The sequence below is a fragment of the Anomaloglossus baeobatrachus genome, chromosome 6 (assembly GCF_048569485.1).
Source record: "Anomaloglossus baeobatrachus isolate aAnoBae1 chromosome 6, aAnoBae1.hap1, whole genome shotgun sequence".
Lineage (NCBI taxonomy): Eukaryota > Metazoa > Chordata > Amphibia > Anura > Aromobatidae > Anomaloglossus > Anomaloglossus baeobatrachus.
In genome coordinates this window covers 182,382,040-182,402,190 of record NC_134358.1, presented here as the reverse complement: position 1 = coordinate 182,402,190, position 20,151 = coordinate 182,382,040, and positions in this window count along the sequence as shown.

Below are 20,151 nucleotides of genomic sequence, written 5' to 3'. Positions count from 1 at the left end.
GGGAACTCGAGTTAATGATAAGGAATCAACATGGCATCTTGCATCACAGGAACAGTGCGTACGTACACTTCAATGTCCTGGAAGGTTTCCCTAACATTAAGCGAGTCCGGTGTATTTTTATAGGAAAACTTTGTAGGTTGTGTTTAAATGGTCACCAGCATGTGACAGCTGAGTCATGTTCATGTAACTTGACCACAAACTGCTGTGGGCACCAGCAGCTTCCTGCACATTTCCTGCACATTTAGCCAGTTGTCAACTGGACGACCACAGTTTGACCATAGTGTTAGTGAAATATTGCAATGAGCCGTAAATTTCATATGCAAGCTTCCTTAAACCTGTCTTTAAGCCAACCACAAGTTTCCGGTAAGTGGAACTGTAAATGTGACTTCCTCATTATCTTGAAACTGCTTCAAAAACCTGTTTGACATGTATTCTTTGGTCATCATATTGGCCATCCAAAGGACATCTCTTTGATACTGAATTATTGGTAGGTCAAATAATATCTGGGATCACTCCTATCTTTTATGATTCCTATCTAATCACACATTCTTTCAGTCATATCACATTGGTATCACACCAATTTTTGCGGACTGACTGAACTTCATTTTTAAAGTAATGATGGCCACTCGTTTTTCTTTACTTAGCTGCTTTTTTCTTGCCATAATACAAATTCTAACAGTCTATTCAGTTATTCAGTAGGACTATCAGCTGTGTATCCACCAGACTTCTGCACAACACAACTGATGGTCCCAACCCCATTTATAAGGCAAGAAATCCCACTTATTAAACCTGACAGGGCACACCTGTGAAGTGAAAACCATTTCCGGTGACTACCTCTTGAAGCTCATCAAGAGAATTCCAAGATTGTGAAAAGCAGTAATCAAAGCAAAAGGTTGCTACTTTGAAGAACCTATAATATATGACACATTTTCAATTGTTTCACACTTTTTTGTTAAGTATTTCATTCCACATGTGTTAATTCATAGTTTTGATGCCTTCAATGTGAATCTACAATTTTCAGAGTCATGAGAATAAAGAAAACTCTTTGAATGAGAAGGTGTGTCCAAACTTTTGGTCTGTACTGTGTACAGTTAGGTCCAGAAATATTTGGACAGTGACACAAGTTTTGTTATTTTAGCTGTTTACAAAAACATGTTCAGAAATACAATTATATATATATAATATGGGCTGAAAGTGCACACTCCCAGCTGCAATATGAGAGTTTTCACATCCAAATCGGAGAAAGGGTTTAGGAATCATAGCTCTGTAATACATAGCCTCCTCTTTTTCAAGGGACCAAAAGTAATTGGACAAGGGACTCTAAGGGCTGTAATTAACTCTGAAGGCGTCTCCCTCGTTAACCTGTAATCAATGAAGTAGTTAAAAGGTCTGGGGTTGATTACAGGTGTGTGGTTTTGCATTTGGAAGCTGTTGCTGCTACCAGACAACATGCGGTCTAAGGAACTCTCAATTGAGGTGAAGCAGAACATCCTGAGGCTGAAAAAAAATAAAAAATACATCAGAGAGATAGCAGACATGCTTGGAGTAGCAAAATCAACAGTCGGGTACATTCTGAGAAAAAAGGAATTGACTGGTGAGCTTGGGAACTCAATAAGGCCTGGGCGTCCACGGATGACAACAGTGGTGGATGATCGCCGCATATTTTCTTTGGTGAAGAAGAACCCGTTCACAACATCAACTGAAGTCCAGAACACTCTCAGTGAAGTAGGTGTATCTGTCTCTAAGTCAACAGTAAAGAGACGACTCCATGAAAGTAAATACAAAGGGTTCACATCTAGATGCAAACCATTCATCAATTCCAAAAATAGACAGGCCAGAGTTAAATTTGCTGAAAAACACCTCATGAAGCCAGCTCAGTTCTGGAAAAGTATTCTATGGACAGATGAGACAAAGATCAACCTGTACCAGAATGATGGGAAGAAAAAAGTTTGGAGAAGAAAGGGAATGGCACATGATCCAAGGCACACCACATCCTCTGTAAAACATGGTGGAGGCAACGTGATGGCATGGGCATGCATGACTTTCAATGGCACTGGGTCACTTGTGTTTATTGATGACATAACAGCAGACAAGAGTAGCCGGATGAATTCTGAAGTGTACCGGGATATACTTTCAGCCCAGATTCAGCCAAATGCCGCAAAGTTGATCGGACGGCGCTTCATAGTACAGATGGACAATGACCCCAAGCATACAGCCAAAGCTACCCAGGAGTTCATGAGTGCAAAAAAGTGGAACATTCTGCAATGGCCAAGTTAATCACCAGATCTTAACCCAATTGAGCATGCATTTAACTTGCTCAAATCCAGACTTAAGACGGAAAGACCCACAAACAAGCAAGACCTGAAGGCTGCGGCTGTAAAGGCCTGGCAAAGCATTAAGAAGGAGGAAACCCAGCGTTTGGTGATGTCCATGGGTTCCAGACTTAAGGCAGTGATTGCCTCCAAAGGATTTGCAACAAAATATTGAAAATAAAAATATTTTGTTTGGGTTTGGTTTATTTGTCCAATTACTTTTGACCTCCTAAAATGTGGAGTGTTTGTAAAGAAATGTGTACAATTCCTACAATTTCTATCAGATATTTTTGTTCAAACCTTCAAATTAAACGTTACAATCTGCACTTGAATTCTGTTGTAGAGGTTTCATTTCAAATCCAATGTGGTGGCATGCAGAGCCCAACTCGCGAAAATTGTGTCACTGTCCAAATATTTCTGGACCCAACTGTAATATATATATATATAGCTATTCCTGCAACATTCCACTAATCATTTACTTTATGCTCCATCTTTCTTCTAATAAGATACTGGATAAGGCAATGCAAAAGACTAAATTCCCGTATACAAATAGTGAGCAGTTTATAATGAGCACTTACAAAAAATGTTGATCTCTTTAACCTGTAGGTAGTTTTCTATACAGTTTAATAAACCATGCACACTAATCCAGCCTTTAATAACTGCTTGCTACTTCTACAGCAATTGTGTTTCCTCACAGGCATTATGTTTTTTTATGATCCAACCTCCAAAAGTTTAATATATGCTACTATCCAGTAATTTAATATTGTGAACGTTGCGCCCTGCAACGTGGGGGTTTCACTCGCTTGCAGCGGTATGAGGTAGCTTCAGCAACACACGTACACAGTCTCTTCATAGAAATTCTGGCAGTTTATTAAAAACACTCAGCATAAACTGCCCTCAAACATAAACAATAAGTCCATAATGGAAGTTTAGCAACTTCCCCACTCTCTGGCTCCTGCCAGCATACAACTCTAGCCAAGGTTCCTTCCAGCACCCAGGGCCCTCTGCAGACCCCTGTCTGTCTCTCCTCCAGGAGAGATTCGGCCCTACAGCCCTGGCCTGGCTTGGCCGCACTCACCTCAGACTCTATATCAGAGCCTTGTGATCAGCCTCCATGCAGGCTGATACACCCAAAGCTCCTGGCTCTGCTCTCACTTGTTTCCAGTCCACACACACTGGACATCTAGAGCCAGTCTCTCTCTAGACTGCCCTAGACACACTTCACCCAGGTTCAGAGACAGGATTGCTTTAACCCCTGGAGCCACACCCACAGGTGGTAAGGAGTGTGTAATCAGCATCACACACCCTTCCATGGCTCTACATGTAATGCAATCCTGTGGAACCACAGGTCCCAGCCAGCTTCACATTGCAGAGCACCCACGCTTCTGCAAAACATGCCGGCCCTTTGTAATACAGCCGGTTGATACCTCACATACCCTCCCCCTCTGTTCAAACCCGTAGGGGAGAACACTTGCCAATGACCTGGGGCCGCGAGACAGGGCATTCCCGCTGCCATGCCCCACCAGTCGAGAGGGCCGTCCAAGAGCAGTAGTCCCTGAGACATCGCCCGACACTGTCACCAAACTCTGTCTTGTCAACCTAGGGTTAAAGGACGTCCCATTTCCAGACCGTTCTCTCCCTGACCCCCTCCCAGGGTCACCGTAGTAGAGAGACATGTCCCCAGTCAAACCTACAGTCTTGTCCGAACCTAGGCTTTCTCGAGTACCCCCAAGGCTACTGTCGGGAACTCTAAGCTCATAGCGGCCACTATCTACTGTACATCGTAGGTTACCACTCTGTCGGCGATTCCTTTTATCGCGCGTCTGAACTACTGGACCGACACGCCATCTTCCACTTCTTTCCCCTGAACAACGGGTGGAAGACGGCTGCTGTCCCCCACACAGTTGGCGAAGCTGCTCCTTAATTTTCAGGTTTTCTTGCCACAACCGCTCCATGTCACGTACATGGTGTACCCGATATTCAATAAGGCTTCGAATGTTTCCAAGACTCTCTACAGTCCCGACACAGACAAACGGAACCATACCAGCTTCCCTGGGTATCTTGCTCTCATTAGCAGCAGGGATTCTTAATCTCACCAATCCTGATTTATTCACCATGTCTTGCATGACTCGTCCGGTTTTTCCAATGACTCTCCCCACCAGAGCCCGGGGTACTTGGACGATATCTTTCGCCAGACTCTGCGCTTTCCTTTTATACTCTAGCTGTCTAGTGGCTTCTTCCTTTTGCAGTTGGACCTGCCACTTCATACGAACACATCTGAAGTGCATGTCCTTTAGAATAGCCACCCGCTGCCCAGTAATTTTACTGGTAGACAATATCACTAACTGTTCAGCCCCTGGGGTACAGTAGACCTCACACGCTTCCACAGCTCTCTTAAATTCGTCATGCATGTACCCGGTGGCACACGCTTCTCTTAAGTCCTCAGGTATATCCACCATGCACTTGACTACAGAAGTCTCATTCATCCCTGCCACATGCTTGTCAAGTTTAGCTTCCAAAGTCAGCTCTCTTTGGGCCTCCCCAGCTTCAACAAGTTTGGTCAGGATTGACATCTGCTCCATCTGCTCCAAGGCTCCCTGGGACTTGGACTGGTACTCTGCCAAGCGACTTCGGAGCTCAGCCACTTCTTTCTCCAGCTCCCTTACTCGACTCTCAGTAGGCTGCCTAAGAAGTATCTCTTGTTGCAGATGGTCTTTGCTCATCCTCTTGAATGAGTCTTCACTTGCGGACCTCTCTGGTCTACGACACACTATTTCTGAGGCTTCTTCCAACTTAGCTTCAGAACATTTGGGTTTCTTACTCTTCTTACCCATGACCGTCTCTATATCCTCCATCATGGTTTTACCAAGCAGGTCAGGCAGGCTCCCAGTCCTGGATGAGACCTCTGGTCCAGACTTCACCTCCTCAGAGGCTCTATTCACTTCAGCGCCAGCTGTTTCTTGGGTCTTCACTGCATTATCTTCACCTTCCTCTGGGGTCTCTGCAGTGCCACCCTCAGCCTGGGTGTCACACCCTTCAACATGGCACTCTGTTCCTTTTAGAGTTTTGGGGCTACATTCGCTGTCATCCACCCCAGCACTTGGTAGTTCACCAGTCTGCTCACCACGACTGTTGGGGATTATTCCTTCCCCCACACTCTCTAGGATTCCATTTCCTATACCACTCTCGCCTGACAGACTATCAACTTCACACTTTGAAATCATAGGGACCACCACCATTACGTCCTTGGTTGGCTCCTTCTCTGCACTTGCAGCGCGCTGATTTCTGTCATCACAATGTGTCAGTTCAATCTCTGATTCCTCAGTCTTTTGTAGGATATCACCGTCTGACTCCACCGTAGCAGGTGTTATTAGCACCATGTCTTCATTAACCAGGCATGTCACTTTCTCTGCACCCTCAGACGGCCTACACTATGCCCCCTCTCGGCGCTTATTACGTCTTCGGCGTCGGGAGGAAGTTTTCCCCTTCTCGCCCATCTGTACCACACTGTACTCGTGTGTCACTTTTCTAGAGTCAGTGTCTTTACTGGAGTCATCATCACTCCCCCTGGTATCCTGGACTATCATGTCCCCACTTAACCAGATGTCTGCCTCCCTTTCTGGAGCTACCCCGTTTTTAACGGTCACACTATCGGTTATTCCCTTAGTCCTTATGTCACTAAGTTGGGTCCGTCCATCATTTTCTTTGGTCACCCCTAACTTAGGACAGTCAATTTTAGGAGGTGCTATCTCCTCCTTACCACACATAACTGCACAACAAGGACCCCTTTTCACCTCCCAATGTGGTGGGGTTTCCTTTGGGCTGTTCCGGCTCTTACACAAGCAACCGTATACGTCCCCCTGCTTCCACAAGTGCACAAATAATTTAGAGTCCCAACCTATAATAATTGGGTGCAATAAATCTGAGACTACTCCAACATCATGAGAACCACTGTCCCAGGCTGTCTTAATGACCACGCTGGAGACCGGGTATTCTGTCTCATTACTGTGGGTGGAGCCAACGTGGATCTTCCTTCCAGGAATCAAGTGGACATCAGAGGTGGCCCTCACCAGGGTCACCAAGCTCCTTGAGTCTACGACTCCTGTTATAGATTCCCCATCCACTTCCACGGAACACAGACGTGGCTTCTCGTCGGATGGGTGGTCTATATTGCAAACAGGACACTTAAGGCATGAACACTGTTGTCCCTGGCTACAGTCCATCTGCACCACTTCACCCTTGGATTTGGGATGCTCCGCTCTCTTTTGGGGGACCACCGCTTTCTGGGACTCCACCCCCTTATGGGCAACCACCCCTTTATGGGACTCCACCCCCTTATGGGCAACCAACCCTTTATGGGACTCCACCCCCTTATGGGCAACCACCCCTTTATGGGACTCCACCCCCTTATGGGCAACCACCCCTTTATGGGACTCCACCCCCTTATGGGCAACTATTCCCTTCTGGGACTCCGCCCCCTTTTGCGGTTTCCATGCAATGTCCTTAGCCCCCAGTTCACACCGTTTGCCCTTGTCTCCCTGGGCACCCAGTGTCCATACTGGCCCCTGAAGGGAACGCTCAAACTGGTCCATGGCTGTGACATCGCTACACACTGACAGCTCCTGCTGTCCCTGGACCAGGAACTGGTACAGCTCCTCCACAATGTCCGCAGGGACCATTCCCTCTTTTTGGCTTTCAGCCCCCACTGCTGTCACTGGACCTCCAGGCACATGCTGTTGGTGCTGCTGACTCTGCAGCAGCTGGTTCAGGAGCTCCTCCATGCTGTAACGAAAAAGAGGCACAGGAGGGGCGCTCCAATGGGTAATACCCGGTGGTCAAAGACAGGGGGGGGGTTAGAGAACCACTAACCTTTCCGGGTTGTACCGCCCGTACAACCAGGATCTCCAGCCTGTGGTGTATCACTGCTCACCAAGCAGGGCCTTGCAATTCCGGCTGGCCTGGAACCTCCAGTCGCTGGACTCTCGCCACTGCAGCACAGGTCCCCAACGACCTGCTGATTCACCACCAGGTGCTTGAGAGCGCTGTCCCTGTTCGTGGACCCGCCGATCCACCGCCAGCTGCTTGAGTGCGCAGACAATTTTCGTGGACCCGCCGATCCACCGCAAGCAGTCCGTATCCACAGGAATATGTTCTATGCCGTTGCCCCTAGCAACCAGGCTGCGTTGCCCCTAGCAACCAGACCGCATGCCCGCATTCGAGACACCATATGTGAACGTTGCGCCCTGCAACGTGGGGGTTTCACTCGCTTGCAGCGGTATGAGGTAGCTTCAGCAACACACGTACACAGTCTCTTCATAGAAATTCTGGCAGTTTATTAAAAACACTCAGCATAAACTGCCCTCAAACATAAACAATAAGTCCATAATGGAAGTTTAGCAACTTCCCCACTCTCTGGCTCCTGCCAGCATACAACTCTAGCCAAGGTTCCTTCCAGCACCCAGGGCCCTCTGCAGGCCCCTGTCTGTCTCTCCTCCAGGAGAGATTCGGCCCTACAGCCCTGGCCTGGCTTGGCCGCACTCACCTCAGACTCTATATCAGAGCCTTGTGATCAGCCTCCATGCAGGCTGATACACCCAAAGCTCCTGGCTCTGCTCTCACTGGTTTCCAGTCCACACACACTGGACATCTAGAGCCAGTCTCTCTCTAGACTGCCCTAGACACACTTCACCCAGGTTCAGAGACAGGATTGCTTTAACCCCTGGAGCCACACCCACAGGTGGTAAGGAGTGTGTAATCAGCATCACACACCCTTCCATGGCTCTACATGTAATGCAATCCTGTGGAACCACAGGTCCCAGCCAGCTTCACATTGCAGAGCACCCACGCTTCTGCAAAACATGCCGGCCCTTTGTAATACAGCCGGTTGATACCTCACAATATGCAGAGTTTTTTTGTTCATATGCTTCCCCAAATTTTTACCCATTATCTTCCCACATTCTAGAGATCTTTAATGTTTTACCTATACTATCTTGTACTAAATGCTGTAGGAGTTGCTGATTGCTTTGACCATCATGTTCTAACTCTGGAGTGATCTGATGTCGGTAACATCTGCATGATAGATACCATACTTCTAGTCATCAGAAACCTGCAGCTCAAAGCTGTTTTACATCAGAAGGTTTTACATATTAGTGTCTCCTTGTAAAATTAGGAATACCAGTGATTATTGGGAAACAGTGATTATTGGGAAATGTGCAACAGGGTCTTTTAAAGGAATGAATGTTCATCCGCAAATGTCATGTTAAATGCCAAAGAATGGGGGGGATGACATTCTAGAATCTGCACCTTGGGCACCAACAGAACTTGTAGCTCTTCAACTCACTTTGTTTTTTCTTTTTTTTTTCCCAATAGAAGTAAGCTATAGAAGTGGATTCACACTAACAGCTACATTTAACTACTATATCCCTACTATAGTCTCAGGCCCAGCAAGGTCAACTTATTTTATAAAAGTCTTAATCTAGACAGCCATCGGTAAATGATGCATACTCTATTTAAAGCTTGCAAACAGTGGACTGTAACAGAAACTCAACAAATTACTAAAAACCACAAAAGTGGAATAAAATTGAATTATAGTTTGTCTTAAGGGAAAACTACCATTTTCCTTTTTCAATTTGCTAAATCAATAGTCTTGAATTTCAGATAGAGATGAATGTACAGTATGAACAGATTTGGATTGGGTAACAATGGTTGAACTTCAAAATAAGTAGGATTTCCAGAATTATAATATAGTTCAAAAGCAAATAATCACCTTGTTAATTTATTACATACTACATATACTATGTATTTCTATATTATGTATGTAATGATCAATACTACATTTAAACTATATTGAAAGGTCATATGGAGTTTGTGGCGATAACAGGGGTCAGAGGCTCCTAGACTGGCACTCAGGCTAGAAGGCCCTACCTATGTCTGCTCCAAGAGATAGAGATACCTTTGATGGTGAGGATGTCTGGGCCGCCTTCCTGGTTCTGCTCTTGACCATGCCTGAGCTAATACTCCGCCTCCCCCACCCCAGCAGACAGCCAGGTAACCTCATAGAAATAGACAAACAGGGGACACCAAAAAATATATCACACAGCACGCTAACATGTGGGCATAAGACAAGATGAGTTATTGACAACAAGAGGATAAATAGCCAACAGTGGCAGTCAAACACCATAAAGCACACAACACGGCTACAAAAGCAGGATCTTCAGCTTTACAAGAACTCTTTGAGTGATCAGTGTAGAATAAATCTATAGCCGACATCACATGAAGGATCATTTGACTATTTGAAGAGGAGGGGAGTAGTCAGAAACCGGCTGCAGCTGAGATCAACTAGTTAGCAACAGACTGCAAGGAAAAATGACATTAACTCCTGCAGTGCCAACAGAAAGCAAATATGTTAAAATTGCAGAACCTCAAAACTAAATGTGAACGTCACAAATCTCTCAACGGCAAGAGACACTCATGACAGTACCCCCTTTCTAAGAGGGGCCTCAGGACTCTCAGGACCAGACTTGCTTGGATATGACCTACAGAAGGGATGGACCAACTCACTCACATTCCCCTCCATAGACACCTGTCCTTCAAGGTTCACACAAACATAAGATGGCGGTACTAAAGCAGGCTCCGGAGACGTGACAAATCTACTTAGCGATGACCCGTGGAAGATGTTATGCAACTTCAATACTGGGAGTAGCTCTAGATGAAAAGTGATAGGGTTAACTATGTCCATCACTCTACATTCACTGGTAAACCTAAAGCTCGGAGACCCCAATTCACACTTCTACCTGATGTTTTTGGTGGATACCCAAACAAAGTCATTCACCCACAGGTCCAGACCTGAATGTTTATTACCATGCATGCGATTGTTCAGAGAAGGAAATCCTCTAGAATGAAAGACAACAAAGGCATCTCCCTGTGTCTTAAAGATCTTGGCCTTAAGGTCAGTACAATTAATGGGGATGACTACCATCCCTTGATCACCTTTTCCAGTGGGCCACTGAGGCCTAGTATAGCCCTGAGATGTAGGTAGACTATTGCCCCTTCTCTCTGCAAGCACCTTAGTTATCTCAGTTTGAAATGGGGGAGTAGGTTTACTAGGATGGAGGCGATAATTGCACACAAACAGTTGTTATCACAAAAACTGCCCCAGCTGACAACTTCTACGGACCGCCAATCAATCAATGGATTATGTTTTTCAGCCAGGGAAGACCCAAAACGATGGGATTGGGCAGGTCCTCCAAGGCATAGCATGACAGGTGCTCCCTGTGAAGATTCCCTGTCTGCAAGTTTATATTATGTATTACTTGAGAAAATTCTCTCTGGCTGAGAGGGAAGAATCGACGGCCAATAAGGGAATAGATCTCGCTAAAGGACTACTGGCCAAACCATCTGAGCAAACCGGAAGTCCATGTTGGCTCCTGACTACTTTCCATAAGAGCAGAATTTTTTTCAGTTTTTTCACCGAAAACCACATCAGCAAATATGGTGAGATGTGTATATGGAGGAAATATACACACCCTGGTCACTCCTCTCCACATGACATGGCTTTTTAGATGATGATACCTTTTTGAGTATCGGGGGACAGACCCCAATATAATGACTGCAGTGAAAAAAACCGAAACGTGAACCATCACAAATCTCTTAATAGCAAGAGAAACTCGTGACAAAAGGTTGGGGAAATCCTTTATGTTAAATGTGTGATATATTTCTTTTCGTATATTGTATATATTTATTTTAATATATTGTGATATATTTGTGTCACGCCCTGGCATATCAGGTCGTCACAGGGTATTGTGCAATCTGCCCTTCTGTGCAATGTCCACCTCCTCCTTGGTTATGGGTCCCCAACCAATGGTATTGCCAACAGCAGATAATTAAAATCCTATGAACACTCTGCACCACACCCACCAGACACACCAGTGGACGGCCTGAGTGGAATAGGGTCGCCCACTTGGGGGGGTTGGTAAGGGGAGGTCAGGAGTGTCAGGAGACAGAGAGTTGGAGGGAGAGCAAGAAACTGAGAGGAGGTCAGGAGCTGGGCTCCTTGGAAGTACTAGGTAGTAGACAGTGGTCTGGGCCTGGTAGGAGCTGGACACCCGGTCGCAGGGGATCGTGACAAGGGGCACGTTATTGTCAAGGAGGACAGCTGGCGGTCTTGTACCATCACCGGGCTGAGACCAGGTCACGACGGGGTACGTGGACCCTAGGTCAGGGAGTAGCTTCTGGCAATCTGACAATTGACCCGATGAGAACGGAGCCTTCAAGATCTGCTCTCCACCTGCTCAAAAATCGGGGTAATAGCGCAACGAGGGGGATAGGACTTTCCACTAAAACGGTCCAGAAAATCCCAAGCATGAACCCTGAGAGCAAGCTCCCTCAGTTAGCCATACTGGGGAGTGGGACCCAACTAGTTTCAAGCTGTAGGGGCCAGCTAAGAAGAGAACAAGATGCCAAGGGAAAGGTCACAGATCATCAAACAACACCAGCGGGAACGAGACCCAAACGTGCTCCCCTCGGCGGCAATGGTGTCCAGAACTTTGGTTTACTAAGTTGTTGGTGTCAGCTTTATGGACTGAGTGAGTACGCAAGTGACCCTTACCTCCCCAACGGCACGTCCCCGTCACCATCACTGAGTCCCGGGGCATTCCCTCTACTCATGGAGGGGTTAATCACCTAGCTGCACACTACATCGCCACCGGGTACTCCCCAACTGCAGCGGTGGTACTCCATCTTACCAAACACTTCGGGTGGCTTCACGAACTTAAACCATACAGTCCCATGTAAATAAATATCCCCCTTTTTATTTGAGTGGCCACACGACCCCGACCCCCGGGTCCGGACACCCCTCGAGCCACCGCGCATCCGGATCTGAGCAGCCCGGCTGCTGACGTGGGGGCGGCACATTTGTGATAAATTTATTTCAATATATTAAAAACTGATTATAATATGGATAGATCGATAAATCCGGGCTCACAGTTATAGTAATGCTTTCGATTTACAAAGTGAGTTTAAGATAAATCCTTTTAAAATGTTTATTTTTATTTATTTGTTTTTTTAAGTGTAGTATTAGCTAATGGGGAGGACAAAGTTATGGTTTTGTGGGCTAGAGAGCTAAATTTTTCCTTAGTAAACAATAGAATTATGTAGAGCTATATTTCATATACCGTATTTTTCGCTTTATAAGACGCACCTGATTATAAGACGCACCCCCAAATTTTATGAAGGAAAAGAGATTTTTTATAGATGGCACATCTCCCCTGTGTTTGATTTAGGCCCCCATACAGCTGCCCATGGACCCTATAGATGGCACATCTCTCCTGTTAGATATGGCACCCATACAGCTGCCCATGGCCCCTATAGATGGGACATCTCCCCTGTGTTTGATATGGACCCCATACAGCTGCCCATGGCTCCTATAGATGGCACATCTCCCCTGTTAGATATGGCCCCCATACAGCTGCCCATGGCCCCTATAGATGGCAAATCTCCCCTGTGTTAGATATGCCCCCAGGCTGCTGCCCATAATAAAATAAAACACTCTTTCCTTACCTTCTCAATGCTGTCCCTCCTCTGTCTCCCACCTCGCAGTTGAGCTCCGGCTTCCTTACTTCCTGGTTCTTGCAGCCGGTCATGTGATCGGCACGGCAGAGTGATATCATCTCTGCGTGCCTTATCACAGACAACAGCAGCAGGAGACCGGAGATCAGCGCTGGAGGTAAGTAAAGCTTTTTTATTTTATTATGGGCAGCAGCAAGGGGGCCATATCTAACACAGGAGGGATCATGTGCGATCAAAGGGAGCACAGGCACATATAATATGCCCCGCTGCCCCAGCCCCTCAGCGCAATGCAATTTCAGCACCACACTGCTGTACAGCGGCTGTGCATATTATATGAGCGGGAGCAGGAGATCTAATGCTGCCGCTCCCAGCTTTCCCTGCCCCCAGCAGTGCTCCAGAGCGGACCCTGCAGTATATATATATATATATATATATATATATATATATATATGTATACCCCCCCCTCGTATATTAGGTTTATAAGACGCACCCCCTACTTTCCCCCAAAATTTGGGGGAACAAAAGTGCGTCTTATAAAGTGAAAAATACGGTATTTATTTATACAGGTTAAAACTTTACTTAGGTGAAAACGACTATAATACATTACCCCCCAATTGCTTATATAGAGATAACATATTCCCCAACACTGTATAGAAACTGTAATCACTCACATCAACCCTTGTTTCCAATCTAAGTTCCTAATCTCAGACAAACACATAATAATGGCAATTTCATAATGAGTCAATTTAAAAATTAACGCAAACACAGGAAGAACACAGAAACTACAGGCAGAAGATAGTCACGTTTATGCCTGACAATTATACAGACAAAGTTGAAACCAGAAGTTTACATACGCTATCTAAAAAGACCCATATTCATATTTTTCTCACTATGTCAGTATTTTAGGTCAATTAGGAACCAAAATTATTTGTATTTGCCAAATGCCAGGATAATGAGAAAAAAGGCGGAATCTTTGAAGCCTAAGAAAACCATATCAACTGTGAAACATAGGGGTGGCAACATCATGTTGTGGGGCTGTTTTGCTGTAGGAGGGACTGGTTCACTTCACAAAATAGATGGCATCATGAGGAAAGAAGATTATGTGACAATACTGAGCAACATCTCAAGACAGCCAGGAACTTAAAGCTTCGGCGGAAATGTGTCTTCCAAATTGACAATGACCCAAAAAATACAGCCAAACTGGTTACAAAGTGGCTTAAGAATGTTTTGGAATAGCCATCAGAAAGCCCTGATCTCAATCCTATTGAAAATTTATGGGCAAAGCTGAAAAGGCCAGTGCGAGCAAGGCGACCTACAAACATGGCTCAGTTACCCCAGCTCTGTCAGGAAGAATGGGCCCAAATTTCTGCCAACTATTATGAGAAGCTTGTGGAAGGATATAGAAAACGTTTGAATCAAGTCATACAGTTTAAGGGCAATGGTACCAAATACTAATGAAATGTATGTAAACTTTGCAGAAACTAATAAAAATTCCTTAAAACATTCTCTCTCTTTCATTATTCTGGCATTTGGCAAATATAATAACTTTTGTAAACCCGATTGGTCCAAAACGGGAAAGGTTTACTGTGATTTTATGTCAGATAGTGAGAAAAAACATGCAGATGTGTCCTTTCAGATAGTGTATATAAACTTCTGGTTTCAATTGTATATCAGTTTGTGTGTGTATACTGTATATAAGTCACATGCTGTCCATTTCCTTGTGATCCTCCTTGAGATGGTTCTACTCCTTCATTGCAGTCCAGCTGTGTTTAATTAAACTGATAGGACTTGATTTGGAAAGGCGCACACCTGTCTATATAAGACCTCACAGCTCACAGTGCATGTCAGACCAAATGAGAATCATGAGGTCAAAGGAACTTGTAATACTTATATATGTTCTGAGGATTTCGATAGCGTAGGGCAATGACAATCAGAGACGAGTTCTTGGTACAAGATATTTTATAATATGTAACCACGGTAGATACACAACGGAAAACACAGCGGTACAAATACACAAATACCTTCCCGAAACGGAGCGAAGGGAATTCCCGGGGCCACGCACCGGACTCCCCCAGGGAGACCACCAGAGCGAACCCCTATACAGGGACTGTCCGGCAATCACCCCGGAAGGCCTAAATGCGCAGCAGCCGGGACACAAGGGGCAAGCGGTAAAAGTCCAGGAGTGTCCGTACGGGATGATTGTCCAGAGTGGTTACGAACCAGAGAGAACCGGGCAGAGTGCTGACCGAAGATGGCAGAAGGAATCCGGGCACAGCTTTGAGAAACCGGGTAAGGTCCAGAGTCGGTCGGTCGGTAGTCTTTAGGAGGATCCAAACGTAATCAGGATTAGCAGCAGCAAAGCAGGAGCACACAGCAAGCAGTATACTCAGGCACTGGACTAGGCTTAGAGGCGGCCTTTTAAGCAGCTGGACAGGAAGTAGGGCAACAGAACAGTAAACTCCATGTTAACCGAGGGCAAGCTCATTCAAAAGAGAACTGGAAAACCTGGAAACCTGACATTACTCCCCCCCCCAGAGACGGCCTCAGGACGGATCAGGGCCTGGCTTGTCCGGGTACCGCCGATGAAACTGAGCAATCTTCCGGGGTGCCCGAATGTTACCCACCGGTTCCCAGGAATCGTCCTCGGGGGCGTACCCCTGCCAACGTACCAGATACTGAAGCCGACGACGATGGAGCCGGGAGTCAATAATGTCCTCAACCACGAACTGCTCCTCGCCGTCGACCATCACAGGCGGAGGAGGAGGCACAACACGACCATGAAACGTATTAGGGGAAACGGGTTTGAGGAGAGACACATGAAAGACCGGGTGTACCTTTAGATGGTGCGGTAACCGTAGCCGACAGGCCACAGGGCTCACGATCCCGGTGATCTTAAACGGACCGATGAATTTTTGTCCCAGCTTCTGCGAAGGAACACCCAATCTCAGGTTTTTGGTGGATAACCATACAGAGTCCCCTACCTTGTACCTGGGTGCCGGTTTCCGGTGAGTGTCTGCCGACCTCTTGTAACGCTCCTGGGCCGTAGACACAGTGTCCTTTAAAACCTCCAGATTTTGTCGTAGTTCCGTCAATCTGTCCTCCACCGCTGGCACCGAAACCGCAACCGGTGACCTAGGCAAAACAGTCGGATGGTAACCCAGGTTAGCGAAAAAGGGCGTTACCTTAGTGGAGCTGCTCTGAGTGTTGTTATATGAGAACTCCGCCAACGGAAGCATCTTCAACCAATCGTCTTGGAGATGGCTGACATAACATCGAAGGTATTGTTCCAGGGTTTGATTCGTCCATTCGGTCTGCCCATTTGTCTGAGGATGGTATGCAGAAGACAAACAGACATCAATCTGGAGTGCCGTACAAAACCCCTTCCAGAATCTAGACGTGAACTGCACGCCCCGGTCAGAGATGATCTCGTCTGGTACCCCATGCAATCGGAACACGTTCTGGATAACCAAATCCACTGTCTCTGCGGCTGAGGGAAGACCGGTACACGGAATGAAGTGAGCAGCTTTAGTCAATCGATCCACCACCACTAAAATGGTATTGTGCCCGCCTGAGACTGGCAACTCCACAATAAAATCCATGGAGATAGACCCCCAAGGGCGAGATGGCACGGGTAACGGTTGGAGGAGTCCCGTAGGAGCCACACGAGGGACCTTGCACCGGGCACAAACCACACATGAGTGGACATAGTCCTTCACATCCTTTAAACAGGTAGGCCACCAGAAAAAACGGCTCAGAAATTCCTGCGTCTTCAGTACCCCCCTATGACCAGCCAACACGGAGTCATGGACCAATTTGAGAACCCGAAGTCTTACGGCCTCCGGGACATAAATGCGTCGTTCTCTCAACCACACACCATTCCGAAGAACAAGCGTTACATCCTTCGGGGGGGCAGCAAGAAATACGTCACCATCATAGGCCAGCTTGATGTCCTTCCACAAGTCCTGGTCCTGGATTACTCCAACGAAATTGGCATCCGATAACACGGTCTGAGACGGGGTTCCAGGCACGGAGTCCACGGCGTGGATTCGGGACAAGACATCGGCTTTCCCATTACGTGAACCTGGACGGTATGTAACGATAAAATTGAATTGGTTAAGAAATAGGCTTGCCGAGGAGACAGGCACCTGGCAGACTTAAGAAATTCCAGATTACGATGATCTGTGAGTACTATCACTTGCTGCACGGCTCCCTGTAAGTGGTGTCTCCATTCCTTGAAAGCGGAAATAATCGCCAATAATTCCTTGTCCGCAATGTCATAGTTCCTTTCTGCCGGGGACAACCGGCAGGAAAAGAAGGCACACGGATGCAAGAGACTCTTGTCCCCGGTCCTTTGAGAAAGAATGGCCCCTAATGCATAGTCGGAAGCGTCGACCTCCACGATAAAGGGAAGTGCGGGATTCGGATGTACTAATATTGGCGCTGAGGTAAAACATACCTTGAGACGATGGAATGCTTCCTGGGCCTGGGCGGACCACACAAACTTCTGTCCTTTCTTGGTTAACAGAGTGATGGGACGAACAATCTCTGAAAAGTTACGGATAAAGCGTCGGTAAAAGTTGGCAAAACCGACAAAGCGTTGTACCTCTTTGATGTTTCCCGGTTCCGGCCAGTCTAGAATGGCTTGTATCTTGCTAGATTCCATGTTCAGTCCCTGAGGAGAGATGACATAACCTAAGAATTGTATTTGTGAGCAGTGGAACTCGCATTTCTCCAGTTTAATGTACAGGTGGTTCTCCCTCAGACGGGTAAGTACGGTCTTAAAGGGAACCTGTCATCAGAAATTTCGCCCAAAAGCTAAAAGATTCCCCCTCTGCAGCTCCTGGGCTGCATTCTAGGAAGATCCCTGTTATTATTGTGCCCCATGTGAGACCAAAATAAAGCCTTTATAAAGTTCTACCTTTTTGTATGCAGCTTCTGTAAATCCGTCCCGGGGGCGGGCTCTCTGCCGTCCGTTATTCTGCCTCCTGGTCCTGTATGCCGCCCCCATCGCTCCTTTCCATATCTGATGCACCGCCCACTGCTCCAGCCATCCCCGCGCATGCCCAGTGCCAGTCTCACAGGACTGAGCAGTTTGACCGCTGGTGACATGTGCGCAGACAAGTGATTATGGACGGGACTGTGACTGTTATCAGCAAGTACCCGGCCATAATCTCTTGAGCGCGCAAACCTCTCCAGCGGTCAGACACACTGTGCTCAGGGTAGTGCTAGACTGTATGGGCTGCTTCCAGGGATGACGTCCCTTTGTCATGTGATAGGGGCGTGTTCAAAATACTATCACATGACAAAGGGACATCATCCCTGAAAGCAGCCCATACAGTCTAGCACTACCCTGAGCACAGTGTGTCTGACCGCTGGAGAGGTTTGCGCGCTCAAGAGATTATGGCCGGGTACTTGCTGATAACAGTCACAGTCCCGTCCATAATCACTTGCCTGCGCACACGTCACCAGCGGTCAAACTGCTCAGTCCTGTGAGACTGGCACTGGGCATGCGCGGGGATGGCTGGAGCAGTGGGCGGTGCATCAGATATGGAAAGGAGCGATGGGGGCGGCATACAGGACCAGGAGGCAGAATAACGGACGGCAGAGAGCCCGCCCCCGGGACGAATTTACAGAAGCTGCATACAAAAAGGTAGAACTTTATAAAGGCTTTATTTTGGTCTCACATGGGGCACAATAATAACAGGGATCTTCCTAGAATGCAGCCCAGGAGCTGCAGAGGGGGAATCTTTTAGCTTTTGGGCGAAATTTCTGATGACAGGTTCCCTTTAACGTGCTCCTGGTGTTCCTGTAGAGAATCAGAAAAGATTAGGATATCGTCCAGATAGATCACCATGAATTGGTCCATGATATCCCTAAAAATATCGTTAACCAGATGTTGAAATGCCGCGGGAGCGTTACAAAGTCCAAAAGGCATCACTAGGTACTCAAAATGTCCGTACCGACATCGGAACGCGGTCTTCCACTCGTCTCCGGGACGTATACGAAGCAGATTATATGCCCCACGGAGGTCTAATTTGGTGAATATTTTTGCCTGTTGGACCCTCTCCAATAGCTCAGGAATCAACGGTAACGGATACCGGTTCCGGATGGTTATCTTATTCAGTTCCCGGTAGTCAATACAGGGTCTCAGAGTCCCCTCCTTCTTTTTCACGAAAAAGATGGGTGCCCCTGCGGGTGAGGTAGACGGACGAATAAATCCCTTGGCTAGGCTTTCATCAATATACTCTTTTAGTGCTTCTAGCTCAGGTGCCGCCAACGGGTAGACATGACCAAACGGAATCTCCGCCCCTGGGAGTAAGTCTATGGGGCAATCATACGGTCTATGCGGGGGAAGCCGATCAGCTTTTCTTTTGTCGCATATATCAGCGAAGTCACGGTAAACCGGGGGTAAAACAGGTACCTGTACAGTGCCCTCCGTATTTGATGTTACTGGAACCGGAACAGTTGGACAAATGGTCGGACCACTCTGCGGTGGGAAGGATATTTCTTTAGTCCCCCAATCGATGACGGGATTTGTAGACCGTAGCCACGGAATACCTAGAATAACCGGAAAATGAGGAGAAGAAATTATCATGAAAACAAGGGTCCCCTGCTGACCTGGCTTCATCACGCATTCGAGCGGTACTGTTTCCCGATCCACTGGTCCAGAGATTAACGGGGATCCGTCGACCGTCTCCATGGTAACCGGTGAGGATCTTTGCTGAGTACGGATACCGTGTTTCCTGGCAAAGGAAGAGTCCATGAAATTTCCCCCTGCCCCAGAGTCTATCATTGCAGAGGTAGGAATTAGCTGTCCCTCCCAACGGATCTGAATGGGGAGTGAGCAATGGGTGTATTTCCCCTCTGAGTCCTTTGGTGAGGTGGACATTACCGTCAAGGGAAATACCGCATCCAAGTGTCCACTTGCCTCAGAGATATCGGACTCTGCGTCCGTGTTGTCACACTCGGCCATGGCTGCCAATACCTTATTTGGGCGATTTGGACGTTTCGGGCAGTCGATCAAGAAATGGTCCGATTGACCGCAATAGAAGCACAAACGCTCACGGAGCCGGTGTTCACGACGTTCGTTGGTCTCTCGTTTTTGCAGAGAGTCCACTTGCATAGGTACGTCCTCGGCCTCCCGTGGCGTCCTGAGAGCGGGTTCTCTGGAAGGAAACGCAATATTGTTTACACGGTTTACAGCTGCCCATTTTTCCTGTCTACGTTCCGTCAAACGGGTATCAATGCGCACACAGTGCTGGAGAAACAGTTC